General features: G+C 33.4%; 1 pseudogene; it reads left to right on the forward strand.

The window, feature by feature from the left end:
• The first annotated feature begins 14,319 nt into the window (after positions 1 to 14,319).
• LOC149209357 (putative galacturonosyltransferase 7) lies at positions 14,320 to 18,831 on the forward strand (annotated as a pseudogene).
• The last annotated feature ends 5,452 nt before the right edge of the window (positions 18,832 to 24,283 follow it).

The following is a 24,283-nucleotide window of genomic DNA, read 5'->3' on the forward strand; positions in this document are numbered from 1 at the left end:
GAAAAAGTATTTCTGGATGAATAAGTCTTTGTTCCCTTAATACTTGCATGTTTTCATTACAGATTTTACACCTTCGATAGGCTAATTTCTAATACTAGTTAATCTAACTCGTTTTCCTTTCTTAATGCTACAATTCCCACGTTCAAACTCTATATTTTGTTTATTATTATTTCTTTCTACAAGCTTTCTGATTCTAATTGGTACCTTTACCAGTTCTTGTTATCCTTCTACCTGTTTTATTTTATAAAGTTATTTGCAGACTACCCTACTATTTCTCATGGTAATCTGTCATTTTCTACACTCTAAGAGCATTTGACCTGTAGATATAATTATTTATGAAGATACATAATTTCCTTCAGTCTAGTAACTTCGACATGTAGATATATATATACAAATACATAACAGATTTTCTAAATCACTTTATAAGATAGTTTTACTTATCTGGCTCACTACAATTATACAGTTTTTTTCGCGCTGAAAAATAAATCCAGTGACAACATATCTCTCTTTGGCATCACATAATGCATCACTGTAAACAAAACTTTCTTTTTGTGCCTAGGCTCCGTCGTTTCTGGTTCATATCTGTGGTTGTTATGGACGGGATTTGCTGTGTGCCACGATTATAGGCGAATTATAGTTGGGCAAAATTCCAGGCTGCCAAATCTTTACAGATCATGGTGTGATTGTCTGATGCCTGTACTAATTATGCCCTCAAATTGTTTGCAAAATGACAAACAGCATTATTTTTCAGAAACTGTTTTTCATTCGGATTAGGTTTTTGCCATGAATATTAGTAATTTGTCAACATTCAGATTAGGTTTTTGAGGTTCAAGATTTTTGTTTTCAGGATATATGATTCTCAATACTGTTAATTTCTGGTATGTTTTTTCTTAATTTCACACAACATGTTAACTTTCTGTTAATGTTAAGGTATCCGCTCATCAAGTTTATGTTATTTTGTTTCCTTTGTAATTTGCAAATTAAAGCATACGAACAGTTCCTATATTGTTCTGCTTGGTCAATTGTCAAAAATTAAAAGCAAGCATGTTAGCTAACTCACATCTCACATCTTTTCTTGAAGCTTCTCAAATTCCTGTTGTTCTATCTCTTATTTTTCAGTGCTCATAACTCATGACAATCCAAGTGATGTTATAAAGGCAATATACAACATTGGGCAACATGTTTAAGTAGTAAAATATAGATTTCAATAGACAATCTATTGTTATTTTATTTCACAAATGCAATCGACAATAATGTTAACTTTCAGAAATATTCTTAAAGTTATGGTGCATTTTTTCATTTTGTCTTTCCACTGCTTCCTTTTGTTAACTTGCAGAAATATTCTTAAATTTATGGTGCATTTTTTCATTATGTCTTTCCACTGTTTCCATTTCCAATTTCTTTGTTATTTATAAATATGACTTGTTGCTAGAAATTTGATATTTGTTTGGCAACATAATGCAAGAGCCTATTTTTTTAATATATGTATTTTGTTCGAAACAATCATCTTCACTTTTTGCTAATTTGATCAATATTTTTTGCAAAGCTGTAGAAGACAATTGCAGAAGGCAACTCTGGTAAGCAATTGCAAATGATGGAAGAAATAATAGATGTTGACAGTTACAAATTCAGATTGCAATGCATCTTGCCTGACAGCATTGATATTGTATTAAAAAGAAATGGTCTTTTTAGACTAAATGCATTTTCATATACTGTAGGAGATTGTCTATTTGACTCATTCGAAATGCTTCTACATTTTCGTTATACTTCAAATGAACTGTGAAATGGGTTAATAGAACACTTTCTTTTTTGCTTAAACAACAATGATGTTGAAGCAATAGAGTCATATGAGTATGAACTAGCACCTGAATTCCTATACGAGTTACATGGTGTTAATGATATTGGTATATATCTTCATAAAATGCGTTGTTCTACATCTACAAATATAAAGGAGTCTAACCGAGGTTTATGGGGTGATACCTTTTGCATACATTGGTTAGCTAAATGGCTAGATATATCAATTGCAGTTTGGTCATTGACAAGAAAAACGAGATATTTGCTTTTTAATCAACATGAAAATGCAATTCCATATTGCATTCTCTTTGATGATGCAAATCCTGTTAGTGGTCATTATGAACCATTGGTTTACCAAAAGTTTCCAATATGCATTTGCAACTAGTCTAATATCTACCTGTCACCTATTTGCAAAGATATTGAAAGCCACTGGATGCATATTGCAGATAATATGCTTTTAAATGAATTAACAATCGCAAAGCAAATGACATCTAATTGTGGTGACAATCTCTTTAATACAATTTGCTATTTAGTAGCAACAGAATTCGATGCAGAGTGTTTGCGACTTTACATTGTGCAATCTTTTTGCAATGCACTTATGCATAAGAATCGAGATGCATTACATTGTTTAGAACAATCCCTAGTAGTTAATGTGATATTCTATGCAATGAATAACAACTGGCAACAATATCTCATAAATATGGCAATTCCATATGAGAAAGGACAGGTAGAAGGCGGATCATTCTGTTTGCAATGGATATCTGTGATATTCAAAGTCAATATCCAGGTATGGTCCTCTGTTGCTAATAACTTTGTCAGTTACAGTTCTGCCTATTCGACATGTAATCATATTGTTAACATCATGTCATTCAGGACAGATACATCACATATTCACTACCACGCAATGATACAAAAATACGTTCACAATTCTCAACAAGTGCACATGGAAGCAAAAGAGGATTGTAATCAATTGCATCATAAGCATATACTAGAAAAACAACAATGTATATCTCAAGTAGATTTTAACAATAATATTGCATTTGAGATAGCATCTCATTTAGAACAAATGCAGCCAACTAAGCATCGTAGGCTCAATTATCACAAACTAAAGCAATTCATATGTACAAAACGTAAATGCAATGACATATGCAAAAAAGCATTTTCTAATAAGAAGTCAAGAATTACAAGCAAGAAAAATGCAGTACAGATTTATATGGAAAAAGTCAAAGACACGCCTAGGAATACATGTGCAGTTTGCACCAGATTGCATTTTGCAAAAAATATTAGATTCTTCACTATAGAGTTGCAAGAAAAGCATATGAATTTGACACTGAACAATAGGACCTTCAGCAATGAAAACATATGTGTTCCTTGCAAAAAAACAGTCAAGAATGGAAAGCTACCACAATTTGCAACACCTGAACAAATAAGACGTAACATTCCATTGCCAACTGTAAATACACTTTCAGATCTAGAAGAAAGACTTGTGTCATTGAGAATTGCATTTGCACAAATCAGACAATGGGGATATAGGCGATCACAAATTGGCTTAACAGGATCAATTATCAATGTACCAGTTGATATGGACATTGTGCAAAAAGCATTGCCACAATATCTAACTGATACAATGACAATTGCAGTTGCATTAAAAAGACGATCGCAATACAAAAATGCATACCAAACAGGTAAAGTACGTCCAATTATTGTCATGAAAGCATTGAACGAACTATGTTCTAGAAGTCTTTATAAAGCTGAGAACATTTGTATAAATGAGAATTGGGCCCATGTTTTACAAGAGAATAATGAATACATTGTACAAAATTCAAACAGCAACAATGAAAGTGATACAGACAATGATGCAAATAACGAAACACCTACTGAAACATTGGTGCATGGATTAATAGAGTCACAACGCATCTACAATTTGCAAGACAAGATTATTGAACTGGCACCTGCTGAAGGACAACGACCACTAGGCATTTTCAAGGACAAATATGCAAAAGAAATGAACTTTTCAACATTATTTTATGGCGACGCACGTGATCATGACATCAAAAATAGGTTTAGTTACCAAAAAATTGTACAATGGGAATTGTTACAAGCAAGTGGTGACTTCTCATATCATACAACAAATTTGTTTTTCAAGACAATGCGAATAATAATTGATAAAGTGCTTTCTTGCATATGGGTACGAATAAGAAAAGGACAACTAAAAGGCAGGAAAATATTAGCAAAAGATGTCAAGTATTGAGCAAATTTGGAAAAGTTATTGAAATCTGATATTGGATACATAGATTTCAAAAACATTCGCATATCTTCTAATCATTTGGAACAAATTAAGAAAAACATATTTGCAATGATACGACAATTGGGGCCTCCAACTTTCTTTGTGACATTTACAAGTGCAGAACATCGATGGAAACCATTAGTAGATACACTCGTCACATTGTTTAGAAATAAAGCAAATAAAAATGCTATTGATATATTAGAAGATGATGACATTGACTACCTTATAAGAAAATATCCAGTCACATGTAGCCAGTACTATAGACATAGAATTAATGCTATAAAGCGATTGATATGTCAAGATACTACATTCTTTGGAAAAATATCTGATTACTATTTCGTAACAGAATTCCAAAATAGAGGAACTGAACATGAACATGGACTGTTATGGATAGAGAATGCTCCAATATATGGAAAACAAAGCAATTCAGAAATTGAGAAGTTTCTTGACAATTACATAACTTGTAATACAGATCATTTGGACCCAGATATTGCTAAATTGCATAAACATCACCATACAAGAAGTTGTAAGAAGCGAAAAAATTCAAACTGCAGATACAACTTCCCCATGCCACCAATGAAATCAACAATGATCATCGAGCCAACCAATGCACAAAATAAAAAAATCGTAGAGAAATCAATATCACTTTTCGCATTCTTGGAGCAAACAAACTACAATGATTCAATAACCCATGACAATTTCCTCCTAGAAATAGGACTACTAGAAAGTGAGTACATAGAACTATTACAACATACAATAAAGCAACCAACAATTTTCCTGAAACGAAAACCTTCTCACATTTGGAATAATAGTTTTGCAAAGGCTATGCCTACTTTATGGAATGCAAATACAAATGCACAATTTGTACTAAATGCATATGCCGCAGCTTCATATTGTAGTTCATATATGACCAAAATTGACAAGTCTATGACAAATGCATTTAGAAGAATACGCAAAGAGCATCAGAAAGATGAAATTGATGCTATGCAAATGATTCGTAAACTTGGAAATACATTACTCAATCTACAACAAATGTCAACTCAACAAGCAGTGCATATAGCACTTTCATTGCCATTGAGTTGTAGTTCAAGGGAATGTATATTTGTAAACACATCTCCAGTTGATGAACGCACATTTATGCTTAAACCGCCTATTCTTTTGAAATAAGAACTTGATGATTCAGAAGATGTTATGTGCCATTCCATTATTGACTACTACATTGGACGGCCAAGTTCCATTAGCAAAATCTGCCTTGCAGAATTTGTATCAAATTACAAGAAAGATGGCACACCCATATCTAAAAGGAAAAAACCAAATGTTATACGATTTGTCAAATATAACAAACACAATGATATTGAAAACTTCTGTCGAGAGAAATTATTATTATATATGCCATTTGAAAATTGTGAAAATACATTGAAACAAGAATTGTCTACATGGCTATCTGCATATACATTACATGAAAAAACAATTCAAGCTAATGAAGCCAAATTTACATATAACATCAATCCAACATGGGGTGATTTAGAGACTGCAACAAATGAGCAAATTAGTTCTTTAAATACTAACCAAATGAATATGCGAAACCAAGAGAACAGTTCCCATTATGAGGAATATGATTTGCAATCGGACTTGCAATTTCCAAAACAATTTGAAATGAAGAAAAAAATCAATCTTGGATTTCAAATTACTGCCCATCCATTTTTAATGGAGAACAATGAGTATTACAAACTTAGAAGAATCTTGAACAAAGAGCAACAAGCAATTGTAAAAGACGTTGCAATTAAAAAAAAAAAAAAACCCAAGGAACCAATTTACCTTTTTATTACAGGCGGAGCAGGCGTAGGTAAAACACTCATAGCAAAAGCAATTTTCCAAATGCTTATACAATTTATGATTCACAAAACACAACTGATCCTATGAGACCAAAAGGTCTAATATTAGCATACACAGGAAAAGCTGCATATAATGCAGGTGGAACAACAATCCATTTTGCATTGCTAATGCCTTTTAACAAGTCTCAACTGTTCTCACTCAGCAAAGAAGTATTGGACAACTTATCAAAGCTATATCAAGAATTGCAACTAGCTTTCATAGATGATATCTCGATGATTGGTAGTCGGTTCTTATATTCTATTGACAGTAGATTCAGAAACATAAAACATTTCCAAACCAAATACTTTGGGAACATTGACATCATATTTTCTGGTGATTTCTATCAAGCACAACCTATTCAAGACTCTCTTATTTCTGAACAACCAAGAATCAACAATCAAACAATAACACATGATTTCTGGAAGGATAATGTCAAGTGCTTCCAATTGCATATGACTATGCAACAAACAAATAAGAGATTCATATGAGTGTTAAATAGAATGCGAACAAATTGTCTAACATCTGATGATATAACATATATGAATACAAGTTGCATGCGCCATGTACCAAATGATCCGACATTTCCCTATTTATTCTACAAAAACAAAGATGTTGCAATGCATAACAATAAAATGTTAATGCTGATGCCTGGCAAAGAAATTTTAATTAATGCAATTGATGAAAATGAGGAGAATAACGGCAATTTCCCAACCCATCAACATACAGCTATTTTGCCTTCGCACCTTCTGATAAAGTTGAACATGTTAGTTGAAATGTATGCTTGCAATTATGATGCACCAGATGGCCTAGTGAATGGTGCAGATGGAATAGTTAAAGCATATACCCATACAGATAAGGTCGATGTTCTATGGATTAAGTTCCATGACCCTAATATTGGTCAGCGACAATCTAGAAAACTAGCTCATTTGTATACTTTAGACATAGCACATGATTGGACACCAATACTGCGAATATAAAAAGCAATGCCTATGACATCAAAGATGGCCCAATTGAAAATACGGAAACAATTTCCAATTCAGCTTGCATGTGCACGCACAATACATAGATCACAAGGCTTAACCTTGGATAGGCTTGCATTCGACCCTACTGGAGTACAAGTGCATGGCCTAGTATACACAGCACTATCACGTGTCAGAAACATAGAATCATTGTATTTGCTTAATCCTCTTAAACACAATAATTTTAAGGTTAAGCAAAAAGTAAATTGTGAAATGCAACGTTTGCAAACCACTGCAAAATGGCAATTAGAATATGACTCTTCATCAATACAATCATTGCGATCCATCTTTATTCTTTCATTGAACACTCGTAATCTTCATGCACATCTTACTGACGTATGCAATGATTATGACACAATGCAATATGATATCTTATGCTTACAAGAAACACATATGTCATTGTGTATGGAAAATGAATATTTCAAAAATTTCAATTGCATCTCAAGTTGCATTAAGCATGGAGTAATGATATTGATAAAGAAAAATATCATTATCCTTGAACATACCCATTTTGAAGAGCACTTTGTAGAAGCATTGCTCGCAAAAGTAAAAGTTCACGCATTACAAATTGCAATACTCAATATATATGCATCGCCACATGCAAATCTAAACAATATTTTAAATGTCATTGCAAAAGCTTTATGCCACTTAGATCTAAACAATATCATAGTTATATTAGGGGACTTCAATATTGATATGGTACATTGCAATCAAAAAACAAAGCAGCTAGAAACCTACATGGAAAACTACAATCTTCATTTCCTTATTGACAAAACTAATACCATGCATAAATCATTCATTGACCATGTTTGGGCAAATCTAGCTAATATAAAATATAGAATTTTCATATTGGATACATATTGGTCTGACCATGATACAATATCTCTTGTCCTTCAGCTATGATATACACATGAAACAGTTTACAAAATTGCAAATTTTGACATTTTTGCAATACCTCATTATTTTTACCATTTCTATTTTACTAAAGCATATTACAATATTCTTTTTGTATTAAACCAAATGATAACATCATACATACTATGCATTCTATCGTACATTTACATATATGAGGTCGTGTATTCATCAATGCAAATTATGCCAAAGACACCCTTTTCAATTAACCAACACAAGCATCCTATCATAAATTTGCAGATATGACCTCATCTATTTATGAATGCAGATTCTACCAGTAAAACCTTTTTCAATTGAACAGAACGACCAAGAAAAAAGAACAACAACATGGAACATAAACAAACAGAGTATATTCTTCTTGCCTTTCCTTTCCTATGGATCTTCTGTTCTTGTTCAACTTTTACTTTTATATGTTCTTTTAATTTGCACTAAATATGTCTTACTATTCTATAACATAGCATAAATCTTGAAAGAGGAAAAGAAACAATTGAAGAAATAGAATGCATAACCCAATTAGAAAGGGCAAGCGAACCGCTTGTTTTGCAAAGGTATGTCTACGAGAACTACACAAATATGCTAATTTGTATTTAGGATATTAATGTTTACTATATATGCATTCTAATTTTACATATGTATGGTTCTATGGTTTTAATGTTCTTGTTCACTTTTTACTTCTAATTTGCACTAAATATATCTTAGTATTCTATAACATAGCATAAATCTTCAAAGAGGAAAATAAACAATTGAAGAAAGAGAATGCATAACCCAATTAGAAAGGGCAAGCCAACCACTTGTTTTGCAAAGGTATGTCTATGACAACTATACAAATATGCTAATTTGTATTTAGAATATTAATGTTTACTAAGGTATGTCTATGACAACTATACAAATATGCCAATTTGTATTTAGAATATTAATGTTTACTATATATGCATTCTATTTTTACATATGTATGGTTCTATGGTTTTAATGTTCTTGTTCACTCTTTACTTCTATATGCTCTTTCAAATTGAACTAAATATATGTTGCTATTCTATAACATAGCATAAATCCTGAAAAAGGAAAACAAACAATTGAAGAAATAGAGCGCATAACTCAATTAGAAAAGGCAAGCCAAGCACTTGTTTTGAAAAGGTATGTGTATGAAAACTATACAAATATGCTATTTTCTATTTAAAATATTAATGTTTATTATATATGCCTTCTCTTTTTACATATGTATATTTAAATGTATATAAATTAGAAAATCTTGGACGAGTGAAGAAAGCACTAGTAGTAAGTCGCCCCAAACAATGCAGCAAGAAGACATGTACAGGTTACATATCACAATTTCTTTATTGATTGCTTATCACAAAATACATGTGATAATATCCACATCATATTGAAATGTGCATTTACTTGTGTTAGTCCAAGTGAAACAATCACAACAAAACATGATTCAACAAATGTACAAAATGATACATCAAAAAGGTATGCATATGAAACACAACACTCTAATCTATTTATAGTTATTCAGTTTTTAGGAGAAACATAGCATTGTAGAAATGTTTATAGCAATTTCTAACTAAGCAATTTTAATAGGCAAAAACAGATACTGCCAATTAAAGTATCAATTGAAGATCTGAATAGTCGTAAAATTGGGCTGCTATTTGTTGGAGACATAATGGTTGTCTATACTGCATTCCTTGATAAAGCAAACAAATCACGTCAAATATTACGAGCTGATTTGACAGATTCTCAAGGAATGATGACTATAACGTTAACTGTACCTGCACATTTAGTGGAGCGACATGAACAGAAAATTTTGCAAGGCAACAGCATCTCAATTACAAATTTCAGGATATTGCCTAAAACTGTTTATGATCGCAGTGACTGTGACAAAATAATTTTGTTTAATGAATCAAGTATCATAAAAACTGTACCTGAAGTTTGCAAAGAATATTGCTTCATTCCCAATACAACCATTAGTCAACTTGCAAACAAAAAAGAAATGTACCCAATTGGCACAATCGATGCAGCTATTACACTTGCCAAACGGGTTGGATTGCATTACATACTCCATATCAAAGATGGAGATTCTGAAAATGACAATGCAACTGTATGTATTCGCATGTTACTTATTCCTAATTTTTAGTAAATAACATGCATCACTTCAATATATCGTTATTGTAATTTGTCTCTTGCACTTGCAATTTTTCAACACATACGAACAATGTATTTGCATATTACTTTTCGTATTTTTCAATAGATAACAATTTCTCTTTTGCAATTGCAACTGTTTGACACATATGAACAATTTTTCCTTTCAATGGAAAAACAATTGCAGAAAGGAGACTTCCCCCTCATCCTTTTCAAAAATTTAACAAAAAAGGTAAACACAAAAGAAACAATATCCAGGGCATCAAAGTAAACGTTCATGACTGAACTTAACACAGATGCACTGAACAATCTCAGAAAACTAACTACATCTACCTATGCTGTAAGTATAACAATAATAGTGTTTTTAGTACCTTTGCATTTGCCATGTAATAATGTAAATTAACATTTGAATATTTTATAAACAGGTCGAAGGTATTCTAATGGCAACAAATCCATATTCAACTCCTTTCAAACCTGTTTGTGCAATTTGTAATTCCCCAGTGAATTCATCCATAGTGATAGCCAATGGAACAATTTTCTATTCACAATGCAATGATAATTGCCCTTTCATCTACAAGCATTGTATAAATTCTGTAATAGAATGCATTACAAATAACTTTGTCCAGTGCACTATCAGGCAGCCCTTATTACATGACTTATTTCCTGATTTAAAAGCAATGTCATATGAGGAATATTTGCAACAGAAAGCTACGACCGTTTACATGTTACGTGACTTCAAAATTCAGAGCAAGTTCACACTCAATGAAGATAGTGAGCTATTACATGTCAACTAACAAATGGAAGGTACATCAACATATGCCTTAACATCTTTTGTCTCAAATATGTCCTCTTTTCAATTCACAATGTTATCATTTTATTATAACTAACTATTTGTTATACAAATTACAAAATGCAGGAACATGGCGGCCTTCATGTACACATCAAATGCAAAAGTGATATGAATATGTTTCTTCATATTATGGTCTTACTGTAATACAACTATTTAAATTGCAATTTCCACTCATTTACAAAGAAAATGTACTTTCAATATTTTAAATTCCATTGCTACTTCAAACCGAGAAGAGAAGATTTTAAATTTCTGTTCTCGGTTCAAATTTTAGTCATAATGAGCTTGTTGTAAGCCATCTTGTTTTGTTAGTTTTTGTTTCTTGGGTAATGTACACAACGGTTTAGGAAAGAAGGCTGGAAAGTCTTTATGCATGTGTGTCTGTACTGTTTCTGTTTCTGTCCTGTATTTCAAATGGAAGGCATTCTGCAACATGCTTGAAGCTTGACAATCAGACATTGTCTTGCCACCTTTTGTATTTATATTTTTGCTCCATCTTAAAAAGTACCATGTTTGGTTTAAATTATATCATTGAATACAGCAAATGCAACATCAGATGAGCAATAATTTTGTATCTACGGCTGTTGAATGCGGACACCAAAGGTTCCATAGATTGATTAAACATGGTGCTTATTATCCACTCAAGTTAAATGACAAATTGTATATTGAATCGGTTACTCATTTCTGTTTCTTCCTATGTTATGCTTGAAAGCTGTGTTAGTTTTTGTTTCTTGGGTAATGTAGGTAACGGTTCAGGAAAGAAGGCTGGAAAGTCTTATGCATGTGTGTTTGTATTGTTTCTGTTTATGTCCTGTATTTCAAATGGAACGCATTCTGCAACATGCTTGAAGCTTGACAATCAGACATTGTCTTGCCATCTTTTGTATTTATATTTTTTCTCCATATTAAAAAGTACCATGTTTGGTTTAAATTATATTGTTGAATACAGCAAATGCAACATTAGATGAGCAATAATTTTGTATCTACGGCTGCTGCATGCGAACACCAAAGGTTCCATAGATTGATTAAACATGCTGCTTATTATCCAGTGAAGTTAAATGACAAATTGTATATTGAATCGGTTACTCATTTCTGTTTCTTCCTATGTTATGCCTGAAAGCTATGAAGTTCTGGAGGTCGCATCTCTTATTTGTTTTTTTTCCCAATTTTCCCTAGTTACAGATACATACACTGAAATGCTACATTGCAAAAATGAACTTCCATGGGCTTAACCGCCAGATTCCACCAAACTATTTAGCACTTTCAACCTAGCCTCCTCTCTCTTTGCTACTCTGTTATACACGTTCGGTTGCATTATAGGGAATTGGAACCCTGGTGAACAGTTGTAATGGTACGTTCATTTCACTACAAAATCGAAATGCATAGATGTCCCAAGAATCAATAGCTGATTTAGTAGCTAAATATATCAAAGTATCAATACCTTAATATCTGCTTTAATAGCTAAACCTAAATAATCCATACCTAGGATAGATCTATTAAGTATTAATAATTTATTTTCCCTGTATAGATCTATTAATTATTAGCCCCAAGGGTTAGCTCAATCGGTCGAGTCTCTGTTGTTAAGTGCCTCGCCAATTGGGAGGTCATAGGGTCAATTCTCCTCGACGCCCTTGGGGTTAGGCTCTGATAGTCTGGGTAATGGGATTTGATTCCCTTCGGGGTTGATCTGCCCAGATTTTCATATGTGAAAAAAAAGATCTATTAATTATTAATAATTTATTTAATTTGTTGTACTATGGCACTTTCCTCTATTAAATTAAGTACTGCAAACTACTTAGAAGCAATATGTTACCATACCAGGTAAACTTTATAAATAGCACCAAACTATATGGACTTTAAAATGAATATATGTTGTTTGAAGATGGAATTATGGCATAGTGCTATACAAAATCTACTGATAACTAGCTATGATAAGAGAGCTTTGCTAATCAGCGGACAGCTGCGTACATTGCCCTCAAGGCACCACAGAGGTTTGTATTGCATTTGGTATTATTTTATTTTACCTATGTTTTTGTTTATTGTTAACTGTACAATTTGCTTAAATTTTTTGCATGTTATTAAACACATGTGATCCAAAGTCAAACGTAGAGTTATATTTTCAAAGCGAATGCTACAGGGTGACTGCTTTGCGTAAAATCTGGTAGCACTACCAGGAAAGAATTTATCCCAGACACCATCTGAATATGCCATAGATCTGAAGAGTGCTGACATGGTTTCCAATTTACAATCTGAAGAGTGGTCACATGGTTTCCAATTTACAATCTGAAGAGTGGTCACATGGTTTCCAATCTACAAAGCACGAAGGAGAGAATGGCCAATATACATTTCTGGTAACTTCCACAGAATTTGCAAACGTCCAGCTGAGTAGTGATGTAGAGAATGGCTGATATACATTTCTCTGGTTAACTTCAACAGATTTCTCAGATTCCTCTCACGCTGGTGCCCTACCTGCATTAACTACATTTGCACTAAATCTGGAGTGATCTGCATAACTGCATCAAGTACAACGTGTTACATAATCCTAAATCCTTTTCCTGTGTGTTTAAACCTGAATATAAAGGAAAGGCCGCAATGCTTTGATTTGCAAGATTGCTATATAATCCTAAATCCTTTTCCTCTGTGTTGATTCAGGACTGAGATTCCACCTGGTCTTTTGGCTTGCAAATTTATTCACTGCAATAACCGTTATGTCATAGAATGGTATAACAACCAGAAGCATGACATCCTTTTTGAAGAGTATAGCTGCAGGGTAAGTAATCTAAATTCCTATATTCAATGTTCTAGTCTGCTTGATTGAAAAATAGTTATAGAGTAGCTGCAACTAAGATCTTGCAATAGAATGCACTGACTGGACCTGAAGTATATTTGCAGATGGCTTTCCAAAACTTCAACGGGCACAGAAAATTCAACACCTCCTGGAAGCAATATATCTCAAGGAGCAGGGGAAGAATCAATGGCAGCAGTGGCCTCTCCTGCCTTGTCAAGATCTGGAGGCACATCAGTAAACGTTGTTTATTTCTTACAAATCTTGTAGTTGCTTTGAGTTGTATATTATGTTTTAGTGTTTTGACAAATTTTGATTATATGTAAGTCAAAACCTTGGAACAGTTAAATAACATCCATTTAAATAACTTATATCTGGATTTTTCATTGGATTTTGTCTAAGGGGAAGCTTTTTAATGTTTATGTATGGTTTAAATTTGTGTCTGCTGCAAATTTCTCTTAGAGTTTACTGAATTAACGAGGTTGAGGAAGTGGGAGCTCTTCTGACATTTTGATAGTACTGAAGCTGAAGTCATTTGCTGATTTGGTGATAAATCTCTGTTCAGCCACTAATAAGTTTGTGGGTATTGAACCTCCACATCTGATGGTGCAAGCACGGAGGGCGTATAGCACCCGTTGATTAGCGTTTTCTGTAGGAAATTATGTCTATGAAGAAGGGATGGAAGAGATATGGAATAGTGTTGTTTTTGGTGCTTCTATCCATGCTCGTTCCATTGGTATTCTTGCTCAGACTCAATGCTAGATTTCAGAGCAGTAAGTTTATCTGAACCCATTTCATTTTTTATATGATTTGAAGCCCCCTTCACACAGAATGTCGTGTATAGAGAAGCTGGCTTTGGAGTACTTGGGCAAGGGGACTTAAAGGTTTTTATGAAACCTGTTGCTGGAATTTGTAGTGGGTTGTTTGCATTTTTTTGCACCATTTTGCCCCTTTGTTGTATACTAAGACAATGGGCATTTGATGATTGCCTAGATCCTCAGCACTGTGGAATATTTTGGGGCAATGTTTGTATTAGATCTGATTGAAAAGCAGGCAGTGCGAGGCTTATTTCAGAACTTTATGAGTTTGTACGCTCAGGGTTTTGATCTCTCCTTCTGCATTGTCATGTTTAGCTACTTAGGGTGAGTCTGGGGTTTGAGGGCAGATACAGTTTAACGCTGTCGGATTTGGGCACATTAGATGCCAAAGATTAGAGAACACAGGATTAGGGGTTCAAAACAGCGAGGCCAGTGGACTTCAATTCCTATCGGGTGCATTGAAGGATTTCATCAATAGGTTTGTGGCTTTTTTTCATTATATTTACAAAAATGCCAAATGCAGCTTCTTGAGGAGCATACTAACTGAACAATTTCTTAGTTTTACAGTTATTCTTATGAACTCTTAAAAGATGCCCTCCTTTAAAGCTCCTAAAATTATTGAGTAGAACTGAGCCAAAGAGAAAGTAGCAGTCCCCAATCTGATGCCCATTGTGTCATTCCCATCTTGGTGCAACCTTGTGTCATTTGATAATGATAGATCTGTCTTGTTAGTCTGAAGGAGCATTCGTTTTTTTATGGAAGTATAGAGTAAGTTTGGTTTAGTGGTGACTAGGCGCTGACAACTGCTAACTAGTAGTAGGATTGCTTAATTTGGCATCTTCAGTAGCCACTAGAAACCCTTTGCGATGAGGAACTTGCATGTGATAGAGTACCTTTGAGCAGCTTGATCTTATTTTCAAATTTTGAATCCTCTTTATCTCTTCAACATCAAAGAAGTCATTTGGTTGTTCTGTAACCTGTTGTATGTTTCTCTTGCAGGCTATATCAATGATGAAGTCCCTCCAATGCTGGTGAGAATACCCTGATTTGGTTTTGGTTTCACAATTGAGGGTAGTTTATAACATACCTAATTTTTCGATAGTCATAATAATCTTTGTTGTTTAGTAATGATATGGAATAGGAGTTGGATCAAGTATACATTCTGTTAACTTGTGTAACATCAATATATTGTTAACTTCACATTAAGAATTTGAACGAATGACATCCAAAGTCAATAACTTACTCAGTTTTCCTTCTTGTTCTTCTGTGCAAGTCGTGTATGTAGTAAATTCTGTAGTGATGTCATGAAAGTTTTCTAACATTTTACTTGCTACATTTGGTGTGTTCAGAACTAGACAGATTTTACCAGGATTGTCAGTCTGTCTAAACACGATGATGCTTCACAACAAACAGAAGTAAGGTTTATTACATAAGATTTCACCAAGATGTAGTGGGTATGTATTAAATACAATTTTCTTTGGTGCCTTTTGCCAGTTGGTGGTAAGAAGATCAAATTCTAATGAATCCATGTTATACAATGTACTTGCACAATATGGCACTGACCCCATCAGAAATACAACCCATCTCATAACTACCATAGTTCTTTTGTAAAATTTTCACTGCTTTATTAAATAATATATCGTTGTTTCCATAGTATGTTGGTTTGTTGACGTCAGTGATCTGTGAAAGAGATGGATTTTGATATTACTGGGCTTTTAAATTATAAATTTTAAAATGAATATTCTGATTAAAGCCAGCTTTTGTTGTCTCCACTTTGCAGACAAATCTTTCTAAGCATCTGGATGATCTAAACAAATTGGGGTCTAAACTATCAAATGTTTCCAAAGATGAAGTTGTAACAAAGACCTCAAATTTTTCTACAACGAATGTACGCAAAAAAACTATCTTGCTTTACTTTTATTAATGTACCATCCTTTGTACTTTCCTTAATGATTGCCCACGGATTTTTATATCATTCCAATGAATGGTTTTAGGTTATTATTTCCCAAACAAAGCCATATATAGTTGCCAAAGATACTGACTTCAACACTGGTTACATCTTCTCTGGCACGACACATGGAAATCTGGATAAATTATTAACCAGGCATCCAATCTCAGGAGGTACACACGTAAGATTCTATGAGCTTTGACACAAAATGATTTTAAGTACACTAAAATTTTGAGATTAGGTTACTTGATAGGAACACTTGATCTGAATTGAGTTGGAATTTTGCAAGAAACACAGGATTGTCAGAGAAACCTGGTGTTTCATTGCCAAAAAGAAGAGCAGAAAAGAAGGTAGAAATATAAGATATTTTAATTCTTCAAACTGATGTCAACTACCTACATTTAAACATGATCTAAATTCCAAAGTAGTGTTGATAAACAGATATTTTTCTTTTCAAAAGTCTTAAAAGTCATATGAACACTCACTATGAACTGCTAAAATATTTCTGCAGAGCAGAAAACTAGCTCACAGGGATGTTAAAAAGAAAGTCAGTGCTAATGGCCTCTCTGATGACCCAGACAAAGCTTGTGAAGTGGCTCTGGGCAGTTACTGCATCTGGAGAAATGAGCATAGGGTATAAGTGGTTGATGCAACCGTGAGACTGTTGAAAAATCAGCTCTTTCTTGCAAGAGCTTATTATCCAAGCATTATAAAACACCGCAATCATGAGAAAATCCAACTGGAGCTAAGGAAGCATATCCAGGATATTGAACATATGCTAAGTGAGGCAACTACAGATGCTCATCTACCAGAGAGGTCAATTCCTTGTCATATTCTTAAATAGAACTTTTAGTAATTATCCTTACTCTTCAACTCATATAGCAGATTTTTGTCAGCTTCTGAACTTGCATTGTGATTTTGAGTGGGTTTGTTTATGCAGGGCATGGAAGAAGGCAAAGATTATGGAAGGAGTTCTAGCAAAAGCAAAAACTTACCCTGTTAATTGCAATAATGTGGTAAAAAACTTGGGACAAATCTTAGACCTTACTGAGGATGAAGCTCATTTTCACAGAAAACAAAGTGTCTTCCTCTACCAACTTCTTGTCCAAACAATGCCAAAAACTCTTCATTGCCTTTCAATGAGATTGACTGTGGAATATTTTCAAACTTATCAAAGCAACATCGAATTACCATTGACCAAGAACTTGGAAGATTCAAGTCTTTATCATTATGTCATTTACTCTACTAATATCCTCGCAACATCTGTGGTTATTAATTCTACTGTTGTTCATGCCAAGGTAAAACCTTAGTTTCTTCGCTTATCTATGGTTTCATCTTTGGTTCTAAAATATATGGGATCGTAGCTTCTATCAGAGCTCTCACTGTGTGTTGTTCTTCGTTATCATTGCAGAAGCCGGAGAAGCATGTATTTCATTTGATTATAGATAGACAAAACTATGTTGCAATAAAATTCTGGTTTCTGGAGAACACCTATAGCAATGCAACTGTCCATGTTCAGAGTCTGGATGATTTAAATCTTCGTCATTATACCAATTCTGTGATGGGTTCTTTATCATCATAGGAGTTTCGTGTTGGTATAGAAAGCCCCACTAAATTTTCTAATGATCCCTCTAACTCAGGTAAGCACCTTAAATACTTGTCTACCTTCAATCATCCTCACTTTTGGCTTTCTGAAATTTTTCCAAGACTCAACAAAATGCTATTTCATGATGATGATGTGGTCGTGCAAAGGGACCTGACACCTCTTTGGAGTATTAATTTGCATGGGAAGGTAAATCGTGCCATGGAGATTTGTGAAGTAACGTTTCATCACTTGAGGAAGTACCTTAACTCTTCAAAGTTTTTCCCAAATGGTTTTGATGGAAATGCGTGTGCATGGATGTCTGGATTGAATATTATTGATCTGCAACAATGGAGGAAACAAGACCTGACCAAAGTTTACAAGAGATGGCTAAAGATGGTAAATTTTCTTTATGTTTTAAACTGAATCTTCTGAAGAAGCACTTGAACAAGTCTATGAATTGTACTGCATGGTGCTTCATGTTCACAAGTTGAAGTATATCGATTTCTAAATATCTACTAATCTTGCTTCTTCCCTGTTCCACAACAAAATAGGTATAATATTCCGTGGAGATTTGGGACATTGCCTGCAAGTCTGATTACATTCTACAATATGACCCGTCACCTGCAAGACTCTTGGCTTGCAGTTGGTTTAGGGCATGACTTTGGAATTGATCAGCTTGATATAGAAAAATCTCTTGTTTTCCATTTTAATGCCAACTTGAAGCCGTGGTTAGAGATAGGTATTAATAAATACAAGCCATATTGCGCTAAGTATTTAAAACAAGAGGGTCACTTCATGCTTGAATGCAATGTCAATGGATGATGATGTGATATATTTATGTGGATCATATCTCAAAGTGGCAGATTTGTGAAGGCATACCGGTGTGTCATGCCATGGAATGGATCGACGTGGTTTTGCAAAAGCCTTATTGGAAGCAAGCATGGATGTGTATTGGCTCATGGGCTAAACCTTTGAAACAAAATTATTCTTTTATTCAAGATTGTAATATCATTTAGTAAGGGCTTCCAATTCTGGAACCTATTCCAATTCATGAATCGTGTCCTTTTAGGCTCCTACGGTTTTGAATCTTATTGAATCTATGATTAGAGTGCTGTTAATTTTCTGATATTGACCTAGTCATAGGTAACTTATACAATATAGATGATAGAGGAGAATCATAATTTTAAGGACTCGAGACGTACTCTGATCAATTATTTGATTCTTTTTCTACTCAGAACAGTCTCAAACAGTACAGGGTAACTAGCTTTCTGTATTTCGAGTTCATTCTTCCAGCAGGGCCTGCATTCCAATCAACTTCTAAAAATGGTGTGAAAATTGCCTAAATGACAGAATTACTTGGCAAGAATATAAATATAGGGTTTTGAATATTTATCTATGTTATGTTTCATTCCCATTTGGGGATTGAGGGAACGAGTTTTGGAGACAGTTGAAGAGATCCCCCAAATTTTAGCGGATGGCACTCCAAAATATATAAAAAACTGCCAAGTTTTAACATTTTATATCCATTCTGACCTGCAAAAATCTGGTTTTCTCTGAAAAAAAAACCCCTGTAAATTCAAATTGAGTACCTATGTACCCCGCTGGAAGAAAATGGGGGACTTCGCTCTCTTGCAGTTGCATATCAAGTTAATAATATGGCTTCTTTTGCTTTATCCGTGGGCTGAATCTTCCCAGTAAGTTCTTCTTGTTGATTATGTATATCTTTATAGCTATCTCAAAATCATTGCAGCAAGTTCCAAAGGGCAGGAAGGAGAGTCCAGAAGGGCCCTGGCATTTTATTACTACTTTTCCAAGTTCTCCACTTCCCCGCAGACCCAAGCAGGGACTACTGCCACGGCAATGGCTCCTTGTAATTCAATGTACTCTCTAACATCATGAGTAAAGACATGATTGTAAATTTCTTTTCTACACATTGGTTTGCAACTTTATGTATGTTCTATTTTTTAAACGTTTGTTAAGGTTTATGTGCCTATGATATATATTGAAAGGGTAGACTTGTAACCCTCGGCTATGGAGAAACCTCTAGAGATAAGTGGCCACATCACCTATCTTTATGATGATCGATTGCAATGGGATATAGTTGTCCTCATCCCCAATGTCCAAGATTTAGGCTTTCAATCGAATGGTGGAGGTTTCGATTTTTCTATTGGAGTAGTTCTGCAATCCTCTAAGTCTAGGGCTTTGGCTCAATTCATGCCACTTTTTGGCCTTGGTAAGTAAGAATTGTGGTTTCCTTCACATGTTTTAGAGGAGATTAATTTACGTTGTCGCAGTGCCTAGGGAGAATGGAGTAGTGCATCCCTCGACATTCCTACTCAATCATGTGACAGAATCTCACCCTTCCAAGTAAATTTGTTTTCTTTGTTTTTTCCTTAATGACCTTTCAGAGTCTCATCAACCCTCTTTTTTAATTTCTAACCCTTAGCTTGATACAAATAATTCCTCTTACATTTCGCCAGTTCTCCATGACATTTCCTCATGTACCAATTCTTTCATTCTTGCTAGAGTTTGACTTCTTCTGAGGGTTTTATGTTTATTGTATCATTTCCACTTAATTCTTAGCACATATTTCTTTATAGTTTCACCAAACTGTACAAAAAAACTAATCCCCTTAACCCACATGGTCTGATCCTCAGATGAGAGGTTTTGCTCAGGCTCCAACTTTTCTTTTACAACGGTGAGTTTTTTCAAGTCATGGCAACTCACAATCCCAAGGTTTTCCCTGTTCTAAGTTTCTAGGTTTTCTACCCCCTTTCTACTCAGGAAATTCAAATAGTTAAGGTTTCGGCTAGGGTTCAAATATTGGCTTGTCAAGCTAGTTATCTAGAATGTAACTTGTATATTGTGATCCGTTATATATTTCCCCTCGATGGGCCATATATATAGATATATTAAGAAAAGTCTTAGGAACTCATTTTCTAAATCGATTTTACGTTCTTTATTTTTCAAGAATTATCTAGCTGGAATGACTATAAATATTTTAGGGAAAGTTCAAGTTGGATTTCATTATGTAATTATTTTTAGAGTCCCTTACCACCGTGCTTTGGTTATTTGACAGTGTGCCTTTCTTTCTCTAATTAATGGATTTTCTATAGGATTTCTACCACAACATGCATGGTTAAATGTGGTTGTTCATTGTTAATCTATCATTTTAGTGAATAATAATTATCCATTTCCTATGTAATGACTAGTTATAAATATAAAAATTAATATTAATATTAATATTTAATTTATTTTTATATAATTGTTAGTAATATAAATATTTATAATTAATAATTAATAATAATATCTATATTAATATCATTGTTTATTAATAATAATTAATAATTAATATTAATGATTATTAATATTATAAATAATATAAAATATTAATATTGTTATTACATAATAAATGTGGTTGATATATACCTATCAATGTATTGCCACTATATTTTTCAATGTGTTTGTGCTAATATATATATATGTGTGTGTGTGTGTGTGTGTGTGTGTGTGTGTGTGCGTGCGTGTGTGTGTTTACTTGCTCTAGTTTTTATCGAAAAAAATATTACGCTCGCACCTTGGGATAGGTCGCATTTTTGTTTTTCTAGGGGTGAATATTACGGTCACACCTCGGGATAGGTTGCACCCAATTCTCATCTTTGATAGCTTCATCAAGCGATTAAGTTTGAAATGACAACAATGAAAATTTTGAATTAAGATCCAAATCATCATAAATATCTTGCAGACTTCTCCTTTTTCTCTTACCATTGCTTAATTCATCACCTAATTGATAATTGTGAGTATTTCGATGTGTTGGTTTGCTTGAAGATCTATGTTGTTCATAAAATCATTGAGTCCTTATTGGCGTGAGTCTATTTGGTGTCTTCTTCTGTAATCCGTATTTCTCATTTTTTGCTACATATTCTTCTTCCATGAGTGGTACTCTTACATCAACAGTTTTGTCTACATTCTCATTCCATGACTCTTGTTCTTTGAACACAACATCTCTACTGATTATAGTATTCTTAGCGACATAGTTATATAATTTATAAGCTTTTGATTTCTCACTATAACCAGTAAATATGAATTTTTCACTTTTATCATCCAACTTGCCTCTTAACTCTTTAGGTACAAATGCATATGCTACACATCTAAACACCCTAAATTGAGACACATCACAAGACATACCTGACCATTCTTCTTCTGGAAATCTATTCATCACACTCTTTGTAGGAGATCTGATTATCACATAAACAACACATGAAACTTCTTCTGCCCAATACTCATTTGACAAGTTTCTTCCTTTCAACATGTTTCCTTCCATGCTCATAATTGTTCTATTCATTCTCTCTCTTACATCATTATGTTGCGGTATGTATCTGTTTGTAACCTTCCTTCTAATTCCATGTTGTTTTCAGTATGCATCAAATTCCTTCAAATCATGTTGTCCACTATGGTATGATCTCCATACCTTGATCTATCGATCACTTTGGTCCTCTACTAGGGATTTGAATTCTTTGAACTTTACAAAATTTTTAGACTTCTCCTTCAAAAAATAAACCCACGTCTTTCTGTTGAAATCATCACTGAATGTGAGGAAGTAACAACTTCCACCAATCGACTTCTCTACATCGGTCCACATAGGTTTGTATGAACCAACTCTAGTGGTTTCTTTGTGTTGCATTCAACTCCTTTTGGAAAACTCTCATGGTGTTGCTTTCCCAAGATACAACACTCATAAGTACTAGTAGGTTCTTTGATGGGAGGTAATCCTCTAACAATCTTCTTCTTCTACAATAATCTCAAACCTTAGAACTATAAATGTCCAAACTGAAAGTTCCATAACCAATGATCATCAAAACATGCAACTATAAAAGAACTAACATAATCTCTATAATTCATTTCGAAAATTGCAATGCCAAGGAATCTGTTTCTTTTCCTTTTTCAAGTATCCTTTTGCAAATTAATATATTTTTTCAAACTTATGTGGCAGGCACTACACTACCATGCAAAACTTGTTTATATTGAGTTCTATTCACTTTTAACATTAAAAATACAAGTGATATCACAATGTTTTACTACGAAGCGATATGCTTTTAGTGGTCTTTATTGTAGGTAGTTTTTTTATGCATATTAGTTAAAGTAAGACTCCATTAATGTTATTAAAGGTAAATTAGTTATAATATTTTAAAATTGGGGTATTTTTAAAAATATTATTGAAGTTACAATTCTTTTAAGTTTTAATTGAAAACTTTAGATTATAATTGAACCAATGTCATTAGAGTAGCTATGTTTTTTAAAATTAGATTTATAGAAGATATTATAATAAATATTAAGAAAATTATGATCATTTTAATTATAAGCCTCAAAAATTTAATCTAAGGAGCTTAATAGTGGATTTATAAAAGAGATTATGATCAATATGAAGAAATTGTAATCATTTTAAAGCCAAAGCGTCAAAACCCTAATCGCATAAAAGAGTTTCTTTGAATGTAATTTTATACTTTTATATTTTAAGCCCATATATTTTATAGTGTGATGTTGCAACTAATATTGCCATCGGTTATATCCCTAATTATTAAAGCATACATAATATTATAAGAAAATTATGTAGAATAAACTTTTCCTTTCTTGATATTTCCATAAAGTATGGAGAACATAATCAGGAGTAGCTAATTAAAGTTGAAGAAATTTATAAGGAACACAAAATTTATTCAAATCTTGAAGTAGTTTGTACATGTCCATGGATTTCTAGAGAAATAAGTGCAAATGTCATATACATTTAAAAGGATGGTACATGAGGCATATCTACTATGTGCTACTTAGAGGCTTGTAAAAAATTATATATATGCAATTGTTAGTTATAGGAAGACAACTATTTTCAACTGTAATTGGAGTGTACTTTTTCATCCATTTTGTGAATCCACATGATCCTTGCTTTGTTGCACCCGTTACAGACACTTTTCTTGGAATGCCTCACTCTTAGCATCGAAGGAAACATTCATTATTAGAATTAGTAACTTATGGATATACATCAAATTTGTATGGATCCAAGCAAACACATTTCAATGTTGATGAATTGGTGGGATACAACCCGTTGATATAGTAAAAGGAAATGAATTTACTAGAGTTAATAATATTAATATAAGAATGAATGACCTTCAATGTAATGTGAACTAGGTTCAATCACTTAATCATTTTAAATAAGGTCTATGAGATACTTATGATGGAAAAAACATAATATAGTTCATTTACTGATGTAGAGACCAACAAT

This window comes from Pinus tabuliformis, chromosome 1_2 (genome assembly GCF_031772625.1).
Source record: "Pinus tabuliformis cultivar Carrire ecotype Pingquan chromosome 1_2, CPIR1, whole genome shotgun sequence".
In the NCBI taxonomy this organism is placed as follows: domain Eukaryota; kingdom Viridiplantae; phylum Streptophyta; class Pinopsida; order Pinales; family Pinaceae; genus Pinus; species Pinus tabuliformis.